This window comes from Ahaetulla prasina, chromosome 1 (assembly GCF_028640845.1).
Source record: "Ahaetulla prasina isolate Xishuangbanna chromosome 1, ASM2864084v1, whole genome shotgun sequence".
NCBI lineage: Eukaryota > Metazoa > Chordata > Lepidosauria > Squamata > Colubridae > Ahaetulla > Ahaetulla prasina.
Genome location: NC_080539.1, coordinates 233089052 through 233107361, shown reverse-complemented (window position 1 = coordinate 233107361; position 18310 = coordinate 233089052). Strand labels below are relative to the sequence as shown.

Genomic DNA, 18310 nt, shown 5'->3' with positions numbered 1-18310 from the left:
TCCCCATATTTGTTTTTTTAAAAAAATACTCTGCATTTTCTAAAGCCATTAATGAACAGGCCAAGGGTAGGCAATAGAATAGAATGGAATAGAATAGAATAGAATAGAATAGAATTGAATTTTTTTATTGGCCAAGTGTGATTGGATACACAAGGAATTTGTCTTGGTGCATATGCTCTCAGTGTACATAAAAGAAAAGATACCTTCATCAAGAATTATAAGGTGCAACACTTAATGATAGTCTTAGGGTACAAATAAGCAATCAGGAAACAATATCAATATAAATCGTAAGGATACAAGCAACAAAGCTACAGTCATACAGTCATAAGTGGAAGGAGATGGGTGATGGGAACAATGAGAATTTATATATATTCGAAATGATGCATAGCCATGATTGATATTCAGATGGCATATTTAGAATTCCAGATTCCAAATATGGGAAGAGTCTTTGGCCTGATTTCTTCACAGACAATTCTGTTGCTCTTGAATATTTAGACAACAGATCCAGTGATGCTACATGCAGATTAAAGCATATTATCTAAACCATAGCATGACATGACGGATGAAGTGCCACCATTGCTAGAACTCAAGAAGGAAATGTACTATAGGTAGATCTCCATGTACAACTGCAATTGAGCTGAAATTTCTGATGCTAAGTGAGACATTTGTTAAGGGAGTATTGACCCATTTTATGACCTTATTTGCCACAGTTGCTAAGTGCGTCATTGCAGTTTTTAAGTTAGTAACATGGTTGTTAAGTGAATATGGCTTCCCCATTGATTTTGCTTGTCAAAAGGTTGCAAAAGGTGATCAGATGACCCTGGGACATTGCAACTGCCATAAATATGAGTCAGTTGCCAAGCAACTGAATTTTGATCACATGACCACAGGGATGCTGCAACGGTTGTAAATGTGAAAAATAGTCACAAGTCATTTTTTTTACTGCATCGTAACTTTGAACAGTCACTAAATGAACTGTTGTAAGTCAAGGACTACCTGTATAGAAAATAGTGATCTTAAAGACTTTTATAGAGCGAAGCTCATTAAAACTATGGACAATTAACACATAAGACTAATACATTTGCCTGTATATCTATCTACAGGTACACACACACACATTTCTATGTGCTTAAAAATGTCACAAGCTTCTCTCAGCTTGTCAACAACCTAATCAGTAGGCCAGCATGACAAGGGATGACAGTAAGAAATCAAGTTAAGAGAAAGGGACCTCTTAGCCTAAGCTAACCTGTGTGTGTGTGTGTGTGTGTGTGTGTGTGTGTATAGAGGGTTCTTTCCAGCAGTATCTCTGCTGTTCTATTGCACAACTTCTCAACTTCATTTCAGATGGCAGCTCAGGGTTAACTAAGGAAGGTTGTTTAGATCAAAGCTGAAATAGGAAATGTGGTACAAACCTGCTCAGAAGAATGGGACAGGTAGTTTCAACACGATGGAAGGAAATGTTGCAAGAATTCTAAGAAACAACTCAGAAGGCATATCGCTTAGGAAGGGTGGTGAGAGGAATCAGCTGCAGTAGTAAGATAACAAGATACATTTATAGAATCAATCATTGGCAACCTCACCAACTATACTAACATTTACTTAAGTCCTTGAAATATTTAGAGTACTATATGTTTAGTTGATTTACATGTAATGCTTCTGTCCTTCATTTTTTTTTAAAGTAATAGACCTGTATCTTTCATGGCCATGCGGGTCTTCTTGTTTAATAACCACATTCCACTCATTCCAGTTTAGGATGGCTAAGCTGCATGTTACCTGTTACAAACGGCATGTGAGGCTTGTAAGGTGGGGAGGAATCAGAAGGGAAATTGGTAAAGTGTGACCTTATCTCAGCCTCTTGATTTACTTATGCAAATACTGCTTCCCTCCCCTCCCAATTTTTAATTGTTCTTTTGCTTCTTGGATTCTGAGATGGAAAATAAGCCATGGAGTCAGATGAGGATAAGAAAGGAAAGAAGGAAGGGAAGAAGGAAGATAAGGTAAGGAAGGAAGGTTAAATCTAAGGTCGATCTTGAATTAGCAGCTAAAGCCTATGAACAAGGCTTCCTTGTTCACCACATGAAGGTATTTGACTGACATCTGAACCACATCTTAACACATGTGACAGAATCATATCCTCCAACCAATTAAGGACAAGAGGGCAGATGAGGTAGATCAAAATGAACCACATAATGTGAACAGCTCTGTGTTTCAGCTGAAGAAGCTTAGGAGAAACTGTCCAGGGAATGCTTCTGTTCTGATGTTGCGGCACCTCAGCATTTAGGGCCTGAGGTATTTGTCTCATTTGCCTCATTGCAGGGCCAGTTTATGCACAAATTGTTTACTGATTTGAGCTTGTTCTATAGCCTCTAGACTTCAGTTTTTCCTGAGTTCTGCACCTAGAATTCCTTCTGTTCTTTATCACTTAGTCTAGTTTAGATTGTGGAACAGCAGTAGCCTGTAACCAGCGCTATTGAAATGTTCCTGTGTGGTGTCTATGGTAGAATATGGTGCTACGCTCAACTAATTCCCCTGGCATCCTAATGCTGAAAGGGCACCAGGGAGCAAACTTGATGAACAGAATTGTCATAAAGAAGGTAGAGTACATCTGAGAGCTTCTCTGGGAAGCAGCCAAAAAAACACAGCTCTAGCTCCCAACCAAAATGAGATTGACAAAAGAATGATGGCTTCCTATGTAAGATGTATACACCTATTTAGGTAACTGCTGTGTGGCAACTGAATTAAGGCCTGTACACACAGATCTTTCCCATAAACCTCAGTACGACGACGATTGTAGTTTACTGAAAATATACTTTTTGTCTGATGGTATTTTCTAGTGAAACCCATTTTTCAATTTTGATAGTACTACTTCAAAAACCCACTAAAACCCATTGATAAGAAACAACAGTGTCCACTGCAGGCAATGGTTACTCTAGGACAGGGGTCCCCAAATGTTAAGGCTTGTGGACTTCATACAACAATAGTGATAGGCCATTTTCATAGTCATTGTAAAAATACATTCCTGATGTTAATCACTATGTTAATTTAGCAAACCTGAAAATAAAAAAAAAGTTTCTTTTAAACTTCTGCTTCTTGTGATGGCTAAAGAAGAGGTGCATGAAGCAAGGTAGGTTTGGGGTTTTCTTCAGCAGTGCAACTGATCGAGTTTCACGTGTCACTTCTACCTACTCCATGTCTGTTGGCTAACCACAGGACAATTCAGGAACGATCTACCTCAGGTTGCTGGCTCGCAACTGCCAGGACAAATGAACCTTTTGTGGTGTCCGGTGTTGCCAATCACAACTTCCTGTTTTTTTGTTACTTCCCAGGTTGCAGACCTGCATTTCAGGTGGTGAGGGGAAAGGAACAAACGTGATACCATGGAAGGAAGCACCTATTGCTCCAACCAGCCCTTAAAAACCTCTCAGGAGGTTCTGCAGCTTCTGTACAGATAGAGGAGAAATTGTGCAAACGGAGAAATAGCACTGAAAAAACTAAGCAGATGCTATTAATGTAGCTTTATGGGACTTTGGATGCTGTGTTAAAAAAAACCCCACCCTTTCTTTTGAGCAACATATTGCATCTATCCAAAGTCCCTCTCCCACATAATTTCTATTTTTTAAAAGAGACTATTTATGCCCTTCCTTGCTCCCCACTTTGTACTCAGTCAACCCTAAGTAAAGCCGCCGAGGGAAAGATAACATTTGTTGGGCTGCCTTAGAAAGCTAATTTGTTTCAGACTAAAAGGTAGGATGGGAGTATTTTTAAGACATTTTCAAGAAGCTCACTTCCACTGAGTCAGACTATTGAGCTCAGCATTGTCTGTACTGACTAATAGCAGATCTCCAGAGCCGCTTTTCCCAGTCTTACCTGGAAATGCCAGTATTTCAGTCCCAGGGCACGTTTCCAATATTTTTTTTAATTTTTCTTACTATAGATCACTTGGCTGAGCCTCTCATCTCATTTGGATTACCCCAGTCAGGACCATTGGTGAGCAAGAATAGAGCTATTTCCCCCACATTCTCTGTGTAACATTTGCTTAATAAGTTGCGGTGATTTCACTGCGGAATATGCCTTTAGGGTGCTTTCATTGTTTGACCTGGGTCCAGCTGACCTGCATTACACAACGTGGCCTAATCTGCAATGCAGCATATCACACACTAGTTTTCTTGAAGAATTCTGGCTGATCTGTTTTATTTCCACATCAGCTGAGGTAATAGTGCCCTGAGTGTTGCTGGCTGTTAGCTGACCTGGAAATAGCACAAGCGATGTGGATCTCACTCAAGAAGGAAAATTTGGCCCATAGACCTCCATAATTTTTTTAAAAAAAAAACCCACTACAAAACACAGCCCAAGTGTCACTTCTTCACATGCAACCTTGCTATAAAGGGAACAAATAGTTATTTTTCTTGTACATGGATATTGTATATGAGAGTGAAAGAAAAGTGGGATGGAGGAAAGTGACTGAGACACACATAAAACCACAGAGATGGTTTTTGTGTACATCCCACCTTATGAAAGCTTGTACGCATTGCGATTCAAGGGCTGTACATAGAGGTAGTCCTTAGAATCTTTTGTTTAGTGACTGCTCAACAATGCTGAAAAAAAAAGACATATGACTGTTTTTCATACTTATGACAATTGCAGCATTCCTATGGTCATGTGATCAAAATTCAGATGCTTGGCAACTGGCATGTATTTATGACAGTTGCAATATTCTGGGGTCACGTCACATCACGTCATCACCTCTTGCAACTTTCTGACAAGCAAAGTCAACGGGGAAGCCGGATTCACTTAGCAGCTGTGTGACTAATTTAACGACCACGCTGATTCATTTAACAACTGTGGCGAGCCAGGTTGTAAAATGGGGCAGAACTCACTTAACAAATATTTCGCTTCGCAACAGAAATGTTGGGCTCAATTGTGGCCGTAAGTCGAGGCCAACCTGTATAAAGCAGTTGTGGACTAAATCTGCTCTTTGAACTCCGTGTCTATGTGAGAGAATGCCTTTACGAGCATCTCGGGGGGAAAAAAAGAGTTACAATCTCACCCCACCCCAATGTGGCTTGCAGCCTCCATAATCTGTCCAGGATTCCCCTTGGGATTTATGCTGATTTTCTGCAGAAATCAGTCTCCTGACCTCTTTGCTGACATCCAGCTCCTGCCAGACAGAAAAAGTTCCTTCCCTTAAATGATTCAGGAGTTAACTCCACAGACTGTAAGACAGTGAATCACAGCCAGGTTCTCCTGTTCTGCACCCAATCAACACGTAATTTTCCTGAAATGCTTGCAAAACCCAAGGTCATAAGATTTCAAGAGAAGAGTTTAGAAACACCAGAGTTTCTGTTCCTTCTTCTTGGACATACTGAACTTTGCCATCCAGCTTGTCTTGAACGGATTTTTCCCCCCACTCCTCCCAGTTGTTTCCACATAGATTCTTGATAGGAAACTGTTGGTGAGAGGTGAGCTGGCCACATGATTTGCAAGAAAGAGAAATGCCCGTTAAAGATATAAAATGAATTACTGGTAGGGGAGTGGGGGCAGAGAGAGGAATGAACAAAGTATTAGTTTTTAAAGCTTCTCTTATCAAAGTACTCATGTTTCTTCATAGGATATTTAAGGATATTAAATTTCGTAGGATGTTTATTTAAGAAATCTAGCCATTGTGGGTAAATAAAATAACCATTCTATATTCTTGGCCTGTTGCAGTTTTACTATCTTTTCAACGAACCCTTTAACTTCTCCTTCTCAGAAAACGTATTCCTTTTAAAAATTCGGAATGTAAGCATCATGCACTAATTGGGCTTTTAGTTCCTCGTTCTTTGTATTTCACCTTTCAGTATTCCTCCCAAACTGACTAATAATTAATATAAACTACCCTAAACAGCAACAAAAAAAAGATAAAAAAAAAAGATAAAAAAAGATAAGCCAAAGATGTGTCTAAAATCCTTCATACAGCTGGGTTCTCTGCATCTGGAAACTGATTCCAAAACTGAGACTTTGGAAAACGTGCAGAAAAAAGCAACTCAGATTATTAAAGGTCTGGAGACTAAAACATGAAGAATGGTTGAAGGATTTGGGTATGTCTAGTCTAGAGGAAAGAAGGACTAGGGGTGACATGATAGCAGTATTCCAGTATTTGAGAGGTTGCCGCAAAGAAGAGTGGGTCAGCTTATTTTCCAAAGCACCAGAAGGCAAGACAAGAAACAATGGATGAACACTAATCAAGGAGACAAGCAACTTGGAATTAAGGAGAAACTTCCTAAGAGTGAGAACGATTAATCAGTGGAACAGCTGGCCTTCAGAAGTTGTAGATGCTTAATCACTGGAGGTTTTTAAGAAGAGACTGGACAGCAACTTGGTATGGGGTTTCCTGCTTGAGCAGGGGAGTGGACTAGAATACTTCCAGGCTGCTGTTCCAGCTTTATTCTATTCTGATCAGCCTCTGGGCTGAATGATGCCCCAATTCTTCCTTCTCTCTTCTAGGATTCTCCCCCAGGTTGTTGGAGAGAAGGAGAAAGCAGTTTTCACTTTTTTGGATTGGTTGCATGAAATGAAAAATTTCCAAGATTGTTCCACTGCCAACTCTCTTCCTTCCCAGAAGAGAAGAACTGCCAAAGTAAAAACATCCACTGTAATTAGCAAGGGGGCTGATCCTGATGATTTAAAAAAGAATCCTTTTGTACTCAAAGTTAACAGTAGAGGAAGATGTGCATCTCAGTAGCCTGGCTACATCATGGAGCCTGCTACCTTTTGAAAACAAGACTCTGTTGGGGATGGCAGTGGAACTGAGCTGAGCACTATTGTGTGGAGAAACAGAGATGGGAAATAGGGCTAAGACGGGGAAAAGGTCAGCTCTGGACAGAGATTTCTGGTTCTCCACTATATGAAAGTTACATATGTGATTTCTGTTGGTTTGGTAAATCTGGAACCACTTTTTAATTTTTGATTTAATTTGGGGCTCCTTCTGATGACTCCCACGCTTTCAAAGCAAATCTGGGATTCCTATTTCCAAATAACTGACAAGAAAGGATATAAAGAAATCAGCTTAAGAATTATTTCAGAAAGTTCAAATGGATTGCTCTTTCTTGTTAGAGGGAAAGAACAAAATAGCTGCTGAAATAATATTGAAATCCATGTTTGAAATGTAAATTAAGGAAGAAAAGATGCTGCATTTCAGATTAAGAACCTGTCTTAAAAATTGTGCGTAATTTCACAGATCTCCATTACAAGCAAAGTTGATTCTTTTGCTGTCCAAAGTTCCTTCTGGTATATGGGCAGTCATATAAATGTGATAAATTCAATTTTTTTAATATGGGTCAGAAGACACTAGGATTATACATCGCAATTTCTTAATGTGATTTTATAAGCAGAGGAATCACCATGAGTAGAGGGAGTTAGATGTTGCCCAGCCAACGCCATCCTGTAATACAGAAATCCATCCCTTGGTGAAAGCAGGTTCAGAATTATATGAAAGACAGCAACCTTGTCAACATCTTCCAATTGGAGCTTACTTCAATTGGAGCTCCTTATGGTCCCAAGAAAATCATTTGGATCACCCATCAAATCTTTCACCAGAGTGCCTACAAATATAAAGGATCCTAGTTGAAAGTAGCTTCCTTCATGTGGCTGAATTTTGCAGCATCTGAATATCTTGTGTGTTTCCTATTTCTTGAAAGTCAGAAGTGAAGAAACCACAAGCATGAATAGGCTGTCTCTTTGGTTGAACAAACAAACAAAAAACCTGGGGAATTTGCACAGAGATGCTAAGTGAGCCTTTGGATGTCCATCAGAGTGCCATGCCTGAATGTTGGGTGTATGGTAAAGATACAGAATGAGAGTTACCACCCATCCCAAATTGTAATATTTTTTGAACTGGGCCTTTCAATGCAGAGAGGCTGTCATTGTTACCATATTTATACATACATATACCATATACAATTGTTTGTGCAATCATTCTTAAAATCACATTCATAGGTACACTATTTTGGAATTAATCTCACTGATTATCAGGACTTTATACAAAGCTAGGCACCTGTCTTCGTCTCCTTCGTCATGTTAGTTTACAAAAGTTCCCAATCAGAATGACTAATCTTCCTCCTCTCCTCTCCTCTCCTCTCCTCTCCTCTCCTCTCCTCTCCTCTCCTCTCCTCACCTCACCTCTCCTCTCCTCTCCTTTCCCCTCCTCCCCCTCCCCTCCTCTCCTCTCTTTTTTTGAGCTCCTGTATACTGCACGAGTCAAAAAGAGGGCTGTGAAAATATTTACAGACCTCTCACATCCTGGACATAAACTGTTTCAACTCCTACCTTCAAAACGACGCTATAGAGAACTGCACACCAAAACAACTAGACACAAGAAAAGTTTCTTCCCGAATGCCATCACTCTGCTAAACAAATAATTCCCTCAACACTGTCAAACTATTTACTAAACCTGCACTACTATTAATCTTCTCATCATTTCCATCACCCATCTCCTTCCACTTATGACTGTATGACTATAACTTTTTTGCTGGTATCCTTAAGATTTATATTGACTGTTTCCTTAAGACTATCATTAAGTGCTGGATCTTATGATTCTTGATGAATGTATCTTTTCTTTTATGTACACTGAGAGCATATGCACCAAGACAAATTCCTTGTGTGTCCAATCACACTTGGCCAATAAAAAATTCTATTCTACTCTATTTTTCTCTCTCCCTCACCTAGGTTCACTCAGACATATTTGGGGGCATATTCTAAATGCTCAGGCAAGATTTCAAAAGCTTCCAAGTCACTGGAGGAGGAGGGCAAGGCCATCCAAAATTAGAATTGAGAGAACTGTGATTGCATCCAGCAAGAACCAGGCTGGGAAAGAAGGTAGGTAGGTATTCACTTTTGCTTATATTTGAATATTTTCTCAGATTCAGAATTGACACAAGGCGAATCACTTTGGGACGCAAGGGGAATAAAAGGAATTTTACATACATGTTACAGATATACTCTTCCAGCTATTTATCATATGAAAGCTCCATTGATTCCTATGGAATAAAAAGTATGTATGAAAGGAAAAATGCCATGGCCTTGCTTTTCCATCAGAGGAAATAGAAAGAAGGTGGAGAGACCCAAATCAGCTAAAGAATGCCTAAGGACAGGATAGATATTGACTTATATCAGATCTCACCATGATTTAACTCAGTAGTTTTAATTGGTGTTTATACCTTTTGCATGGCTATTAAGATGGTATCTCATCCTATTTTCAGATTTGACTATTCAATAGCAGAAACAGATTGGAGTCCTCTTTTTCAAGAAGCACAGAAGTTGTGTATTTTCATAAGAGCCTGGAGAGCAGACACAAACAGATTATAGTAATTGTAGACAACCCCAAAACATGCCATATTGGCTGAACTCTTCTGTTGACATCATGGATGTGTCTATGTAGTTTTCCTGGCACCAGCACAGACCTAGTTTGCCATTGTCACATTTTGGAATCCTTTCTGATTTCTAGAGCCCTGATATTTCTTGTGATTGTCCCATCTAGATTCTGCTCATTCTGCCTAGTGGTGAAATCCACATTTTTTTTACTACCGGTTTTGTGAGCCTGGCTTGGTGGGAGTGGCTTGGTGGGTGTGACTTGGTGGGTGTGGCAGGAGAAGGATACTGCAAAATCCCCATTCCCACCCCACTCCTGGGGGAAAGATATTGCAAAATCTCCATTCCCACCCCACTCTGGGGCCAGCCAGAGGTGGTATTTGCCAGTTCTCTGAACTATTCAAAATTTCCACTACTGGTTCTCCAGAACCTATCAGAACCTGCTGGATTTCACCCCTGATTCTGCCCTTTTAGAGATCAATCAAGATCAACATCCACTTTCCACTCTGTCCTAACCTCCAATTGCAGGCGATGTTTGCAATATTTGCTCTTGGATTGAACCATGATTTAGTGAGTGAACAACATATTCTGGGTTCATAAAGTGCTAAGAATCATAAAACTAATCCGAGAGATTGGTTTTGACATTAAAATGAGGTGGGTGAGTCTGTAATTCAGGCCATTTTATGTACCCATGCCCATCCATCCACTGACTAGCTTACAGTTTAAACTATCCTATAGGTTTGTAATACCATAAGTTATGGAGACAGAGCTTCTATACTGTTTGAAGCTTTTGGAAGGAACAATGAACAATGTAAAGTGAGGAATACATTAAAGAAAACTTCATTTAAGAATTTTATCAACCCCACCCACTCTTTTGTTAAAGGCTTGTGAGCAGAATGGAAGGCCAAGAAGGCTGTTGGGCTGCCTTTGAGGGGGCAGGTTGCAAACCATATAAGGTCAGATCAGGTTTCACACATCTGGGCTGCTTTGCACTGCTGTTGTTGGCTGGAAAGATGTGGACTTTGCCTTACCTGGGCTTTCTGCCCATGCTCTTTTAAGAAATTTGGATTCAAGAAACAGAGAGACAAGTCAAATGCGGAACTTCTCAAGTATCATCCAAGAAGGATATTAGTGCTAATTGAAATTCACCTCCACGAGTAGAATGAATCATCAGAATATATACAGTATAGGCACGCGCGCACACAGACGCACACAGAGTGGAAAACAAGGTTGTGCAACCTCACCCCCCGGCGTGTGTCACTGGCCAGTGGAATTTTTAGAAAGGCAACAGTTTGCGTTCATCACTGTGGTTCATGATTGCACACACCTGTTCAAGCCCAAAGGTTTTGCAACAACAACAAAATAAGGAAGCTGAACTTGTTTCTTTCTCCTGCACAGCACAGAAAAAAGAAGCAAACCACAGCTGTTTGGGCTGTTAACAGATAGCAGCAGCCCCTCCTTTCCCACCAATCGTTCCCCCCCATTACATAATTGAGGATAACGTTTTCAAAGCATATGGGCCGGAGGTATTATCATCTCATTAAAACTTTAGGTAGGAAACAATCGAGCATATTCTCACACATTTCTGCTTGGGTCTCTATAACAAATGTTTGTAATTAGGGATGCTATAAACAGTTTATTAAATAATAAATGAAGAAAGGAGGAGGGGAAAAAAAAGGCTTGATGAGCTATAGAAGGTAACAGATTTTATGTACGGTGACATACAAGCCCTGGGATGAGCTTTGAATGATTGCTTCTCATTTACTTGATATTAACTAGTCACTTTGGGCAGTTTAAGCTAGAGGCAACCCTAGCTTCTATTAATGGGTGCGTCCTCTAAAAGAAGCAAGAACTCAGGAGAGGGCATTAAAATAAAGGATTTATGAAAGCTTGCCTTTCCTAAGTTCTACAATTTGCTTTGGAATGCTCACATTGCCTAACCATTAAACTGTTTACTAAATCTGCACTACTATTAATCTTCTCATCGTTCCCATCACCCATCTCCTTCTACTTATGATTGTAACTTTGTTGTTTGTATCCTTACGATGTATACTGATATTGTTTCCTGATTGCTTATTTGTACCCTATGACTATCATTAAGTGTTGTAAGTGTTGTACCTTGATGAAGGTATCTTTTCTTTTATGCACACTGAGAGCATACACACCAAGACAAATTCCTTGTGTGTCCAATTACACTTGGCCAATAAAAATTCTATTCTATTCTATTCATAACCATCGTTATCATCCCAGTATTGAAAGATGAATGTTGTCACCTGTTCATCTCACCTTGATTTGTGCCTTCATCTGCAGCCAGAAGGACAGAAACACAGCAGGTGTGGCTTAGGAAAATGAAAGAGGAATTTTGCAAGCTCCCTGTAGATCCATCTAATTCATAATTATCACTGTAGGCTAACTGATAATGACTTTCCAGCATACTTTGGCCAGCAGATCTTGGAAATGCCCAAAATTAAACCTTGGACTTTTTGCATCTAAAGTATGCACTTAGCTAACTCCTGATTCCTATTGTTCTTTATAATTATCACATACAAAACAGGCTGAATATTCTCCATTTTGAGCTAATTCCCACTGCTGAATGATGGATTACCCAGGATCAGGCACAGTTACAAAAGTTAGCTAGGCTGCTTCCAATCTTGCTCTTGGTAGAAATCCTTGGTCCAAATTCTTCAACCTGTGGACACATTTGGTCAGAAGCAACTTTTTGAGGTTTGCCAGAATGCTGATAACAAAACACTGACACAAGTTGGAATGTTTATGCACTTGAGTGGTTTGTCTGCTTTGTGAGTGTGAGGATAGCTGCCTGCACAATGTTTTAGTTTGGTTTGGTTATATTAGGCACATTTTTATTGGCCATTTATGTTTTGGTTTATAGCTCAGTGACGAATTTTGTTTTCATCCCAAGGTCTACGAATAAGAAAGTCTGTTCCTTTAATCATATGAAGAGTGCGTATTCTTCACACGCGAGTGACCATCATGGCCTTCTACACGTTAAATTAAAAAATTAAAAAACTTTATTATTATTTTTTTTAAAAATAGATTTTCAGTTCATTATTACTTCCAGACAAGTCTGATCTCTGGAATTAATCACAGCTTTGCATTCCACATAACGGTAGAGAGAACAGCATTATCCTTTTTAAAAATTATTTATTTATTTATTTATTATTTATTTATTATTGAAATATAAAATTAAGAACAGGTAAGATAAGGTGGCTCAGGGGCTAGGACGTTGAGCTTGTTAATCAAAAGGTCAGCAGCTCGGCGGTTCGAATCCCTAGTGCTGCCATGTAATGGGGTGAGCTCCCGTTACTTGTCCCAGCTTCTGCCAACCTAGCAGTTTAGAAAGCACGTAAAAATGCAAGTAGAAAAATAGGGACCACCTTTGGTGGGAAGGTAACAGTGTTCCGTGCGCCTTTGGCATTGAGTCATGCCGGCCATATGACCACGGAGATGTCTTCGGACAGCGCTGGCTCTTCGGCTTTGAAATGGAGATGAGCACCGTCCCCTAGAGTCGGCAATGACTAGCACGTATGTGCGAGGGGAACCTTTACCTTTACCTTTAAGATACATTTATTGTGGTTTTAGAAAAGCATGAATATCCTTTTCTAACAATTTTCATCATGTTCATCCAGAGGAGCCAATGGGTGTTTTAATCCAAAAACTCCGTGGAAAACTAAAGCATCATGGCTTTTATCCAGGTAGTTATTTTCAGGGCAGATTGTAACATGTGTGACTATTAGCTGATCACAAGAGGGGCCAAATGATCCCTGAAGTGTGTAGTTCTCAGAGACTTGAGATGCAGGCTAGCCTCACAAGTTTAAACTTTGTGCAGTTTCTACTTGCAAAGAGATAGAGCCAATGGACTTTCCTGTTTAGGTCCTCCCATTCATAGTCATTATCAAAAGATGAGCAGAAGAATTGCTCTGCTGAAATGGGAATTCCTGTCTTAGGTTCACAGCAGAGCCTGCATTCAATCTAAGTTGGTGAAAGTGAGGCATCGAGAAGCGCGGCATTTTTTTCACTAGCATTGAAAAAAAATGTAATATATATGACATGGTCCTAGAACAAATTTGAGGAACCTGTGGTCCTTCAGGAGTTGCTGAACAATGTGGAACATCTTTCAATATTAGACATGTAGCTGCTGAGAGATGGAGTTGAGCAACAACTGGAGGGCTACAGGTTCTCCACCCATTTCCTAAGAAAGCTAAAAACTCCTCCAACAAATCATGTTGCAAAGGTCTTGATTTCTTTGTGTAACAGAATGCCAGAATAGCTGTTTTTGTAAATGAGCAAGTAGCACTTATTAGATTTTCAATTATTTTTGCATGATTCTGATCTAGAAATCTACTTAGATTTTAATTTTAGAACATCACACTACCTCCACCTATGCATTCATCCACCATCTAATTATCTATTAAGAAACTCTAACAGAAGCTCTTGATTTTATCATAGCTTTTTGCTTTCGAGATATTTTGCCCTAAGTTTAGTTGGAATTTTTCCACCAACTGAAATGGTAATCAAGATTTTATTTTTAGAATGATATGAATGTCTACTTCCAATTAGTCTTTAACTCGTATTTCTGTGGAGTACAGTTTGAAAGTGTAATTGAATCAGAAGTTTATTAGAGTTAGGAATCACTTCGGATTTGAAGGGGAAAAGGTGCTTTGGAATGCACTGGTTGGGGAATTCTGGTAATTGAAATCCATGCATCTTAAAGCCGATGAGATTGAGGACCACTGCCTTGAACCAAAGACATGTTGCAATTGTGTGGAGCAAGCCATGCAGTTCTGAGAGAAACAGTTGTTTTCAGGAGTTATAGACAGACTTTACATTTGGATTAGCACCTGTTCTGAAGCATCATTTCTCCTTTGACACTACTACACAACCATAATGTTTATCTAAATTTGTGAATTATACTTTTCATGGGGCTCTTTCCAGATGGGAGACATTGGCAATTTCCTACTTTGTCAGGCCATTCAGTCACTGAACTCTCTAGGACTTAATTCAGATTAGGTCTGTATGGGTGTGGTTGAAGAACTAGAACAGGCATTGCAGATTTGCTGAGGAACTGTTTCAGGTTTCCGTACTTATCAAGTTTTAACTGTCCTCTCTGCTTACCACAGGAGAGAATATGGTTCTTTTTTTTAATCACTGGACTCTTTGAATTTTGTCTGAGTTTGTTTGGTTGTTGTTTTTGTGTGTGTGTGTAAAAGTAAAATTTCATTCTCATTTTTCATTCCCATTTTTACTTAGCAACCAAACATCCTTTCAATACTTCCCCCCTTTCCTTTCAAAAAAAAATTATGATGTATAACCTCCTTTTTCTGTAACATTAAAAGCAAAATCAGCTAATAAAAATAAGGACAATTATACATTCAGTCAAGGGAAGGAACTTTTGCGAGTGTTGAAATATTGAGCCAGATTAATTTAAAATCAGGGTGCTAGATGATAGATAGATGATAGATAGATAGATAGATAGATAGATAGATAGATAGATAGATAGATAGATAGAGTATTTATAAAGACACTTTTGAAAGTGGTGGGGAGTATGAGAACAATCACAAAAAAGCGTTGCATTCTGTTGAGGTGGGAAATTTGCTGGGGGAGGGGGGGTCTGTTGTTGTTGAGGGCAGGTAAACTAGATTAATAACAGAACACTCATGAGAAGGTTTCAAATCTTGCTGTCAGAGGGTAATAATTAATGATCAAATGTTAATGGAGATGCTGGGTTGTTGATGCCATTAATTCAGCTCAGTGGAGCCAGTCCTGCCCAGGATCTGCCACAGCTGTCACTGCATTTGCTTAATTATTCCAGTGCCTTCAGGCTCTCCTCTCCAACCCTCCCCAACACCCTCTCCCCCCCCCAATGCATTTCCTACTAACTTTGGGACAGTCTGTTTTCAGCGAAGCAGAATCATGAAGACTGTCCTGCTGGTTGGCTAGACAGGCCAGGCTCAGTCTGAAAAGCTCAAGGCAGGACAGAAGTAAAATACAAAGTTAGCTTTTTTTCTGTGGGTGCGGACATGAGTAAACCCCAGACACTGATATTGATGTAAACTTCCTTGGCGATGTCCCTTGTCTGGTTAATGATTCTTTCCCCCCCCCCCCCAAAAAAGAAGAGTTAAATAGTCATTGAAAAAAGAGATGATTAATAGAGTCAGTTTCAACAGAACTACCTTTTACCAGCTATGCAGGTGTGCTTGGGAGATATCAAAAGAGGCATGCAATTTCCACCATACAGGAAGCCAAAACCAAAACTGTCCCAGCTTGATGTGTAAGCTCTGCCAGTAGGATTTATTTCTGAACAAACCGATATTCATTAGATGGTAGGGTTAAGCAAACAAAAGGACTTTTTCTTTGCTAATACGCTATTTTTTATTTATTTTTTATTTATTTATTTTGTCACAACAATATATATAAGTGTCATACAAAAAAATTATATAGTATATAAACATATATATGAGTAAATATTAGGAGGCATAAGCATATATATATATATATATATATATATATATATATATATATATATATATATATATATATATATATATATATGAAGAAGAAAAGAAAAACAATAGGACAGGAATGGTAGGCACGTTTGTGCTCTTATGCACGCCCCTTATGGTCTTCTTAGGAAAGGGGTGAGGTCAATAGTAGAAAGTTTTTGGTTAAAGTTTTTAGGATTATGGGAAGAGACCACAGAGTCAGGTAGTGTATTCCAAGTATTAACAACTCTGTTACTGAAGTCATATTTTCTGCAATCAAGATTGGAGTGGTTAACATTAAGCTTAAATCTATTGTGTGCTCGTGTATTGTTGTAATTGAAGCTGAAGCAGTCTTTGACAGGAAGAAGTCTATCTTTGTTTGCCAGTCACCTGGCTTGAGCCTGGACAATGCCTCCTTAGCGCTCCGGACGGAACGCTCTGCAAGGCCATTCGACGCAGGGTGGAAAGGCGCAGAGAGGGCATGTCGGATGCCCTCCTCTGCCAAGTATTCTTCGAACTGGGCTGCCGTGAATTGCGGGCCGTTGTCGGACACCAGAGTGTCAGGCAACCCGTGGGTTGCGAATAGGTGGCGCAGGGCTGCGATTACTGCCTCGGCCGTAGTGGATTTCATGAGTATTATCTCCAACCATTTAGAGAATGCGTCGACCACCACTAGGAAGGTTTGGCCATGGAAAGGGCCAGCAAAATCAATGTGGATTCTTGACCAGGGCCCTTGGGGTTTTTCCCATTCCCTGACTGGGGCCGTTGGGGGTAGGGGTCTGGACTCTTGGCAAGCCTGGCATTTCCCTACCCTCTCAGCAATCTCTGAGTCCATGAGTGGCCACCACACATAGCTTCTTGCTAGCCCCTTCATCCTTACGATCCCTGGGTGACCCTCGTGGAGGAGGTCCAGTACCTTTCCCCTTAATCTATCGGGATTACCACGATCACCCCATAACAGGCACCCCTTGAGCCGAGAGCTCATCCCGTTTTTAACAAATTTTGAACTGCTCGCCGCGCAGCGGGCCACCCTCTTGTACCCAACCGAGTACAGTCCTTAACATAATGTCGGTATGATGCCGAGCCACTTCCTTAGATGTGACTGGGCCAGAGTCCAAAGAGTCAATAAGCAGGATGGGCGTCCCGGCGTGGGGTCTTGATGGCCCCTGGTAGTGGGCATCTGCTTAACGCGTCTGCATGCCCCACTTCTTTTCCTGGTCGATGCTGCAGCTTGTACGAATAAGCGGCTAAGAAAATAGTCCATCGGGTCAAGCGTGGCGAAAGTGCCACAGGCGTTGGGCGGTCGCCAGCCAGTATCCCTAGTAGCGGTCTGTGGTCAGTCACGATTTCAAAATCCCGCCCAAAAACATATTCGTGGAATTTTTTTACCCCTGACACAATGGCTAGTGCTTCTTTATCTAATTGGCTGTAGTTCCTCTCTGGGGAGGACATCGTTCTAGAGTAAAAAGCTATAGGGGCTTCTGTGCCATTTGGAAGTCTATGGCTGAGTACAGCCCCCACCCCGTAAGGGGAGGCATCGCAAACCAGCACTAGGGGCAATGAGTTATGATATTGGATGAGCAGGCTGTCACTCGAGAGCAGGTTTTTTACTGCTTCGAAAGCCCTATTTTCCGACTTTCCCCAAGACCAAACAGTATTTTTTCCTAAAAGCCTATGCAGCGGTTCAGCAACGGTCGCTTTGTTTTTAAAAAGACCGTAAAATTCACTAGCCCAGGAATGCCTGTAGCTCTGCTTTGTTTTTGGGCGCTGGAGCCTTTCTAATTGCCTTGACCTTGCTCTCAGTGGGGTGAATTCCTTTCTTGTCTATCCGGTAGCCCAAGAATCGACGATTCGACCCCTATCTGGCATTTGTTTACCTTGACTTTTAATCCGGCTGTCCGGAAAATGCCCAGAACCTTTCTCAAACGCTCCCCAATTCCTCTCGTTTTCCCTGAAATCAGGACATCATCAAGTAGGGAACTACCCTGGGAGCCCTTGCAGAAGTCGTTCCATTAGGTTTTGGAACAGCCCTGGTGCCACACTCACCCCAAATTGCAATCGGGTGCACTTGAAGGCCCCCTGTGCGTTACAATCGTTTGGGCTTGGCTGTGCGGGCGTCTACGGGCAGTTGTTGGTAGGCTTGGGCCAAGTCTAACTTTGCAAAGACTTGCCCTTGCCCCAAAGAGTGCAGCAAGTGTTGCACCACGGAACCGGTAAGCGCTTTTCTGTAAGGCTTTGTTAAGCGTCGCCTTGTAGTCAGCGCAAATTCTAATTGACCCGTCTGGTTTTATTGGGGTGACGATTGGCGTCTCCCACTGCGTGATCGACTGGCACCAAAATCCCCTGATTTATGAGCTTATCTAGCTCCTTGTCAATTTTTGGTTTTAGGGCAAAAGGGACTCTCCTCGCCTTAAGCCTAATGGGAGCTACCTGGGGGTCTAAGTTGAAGGAAATAGGGGTCCCCT

The 18310-nt window shown here is 40.7% G+C and overlaps 1 long non-coding RNA gene across 1 annotated transcript in view; it reads left to right on the top strand.

The window, feature by feature from the left end:
- Positions 1 to 18310, top strand: part of LOC131203323 (uncharacterized) — a 138396-nt gene that overhangs the window by 96592 nt on the left and 23494 nt on the right. The window contains exons 2-4 of the long non-coding RNA XR_009156346.1: positions 1930 to 1997; positions 3935 to 3987; positions 8704 to 8857. This is a non-coding gene — a long non-coding RNA (uncharacterized LOC131203323). The remainder of the gene's footprint in view (positions 1 to 1929; positions 1998 to 3934; positions 3988 to 8703; positions 8858 to 18310) is intronic.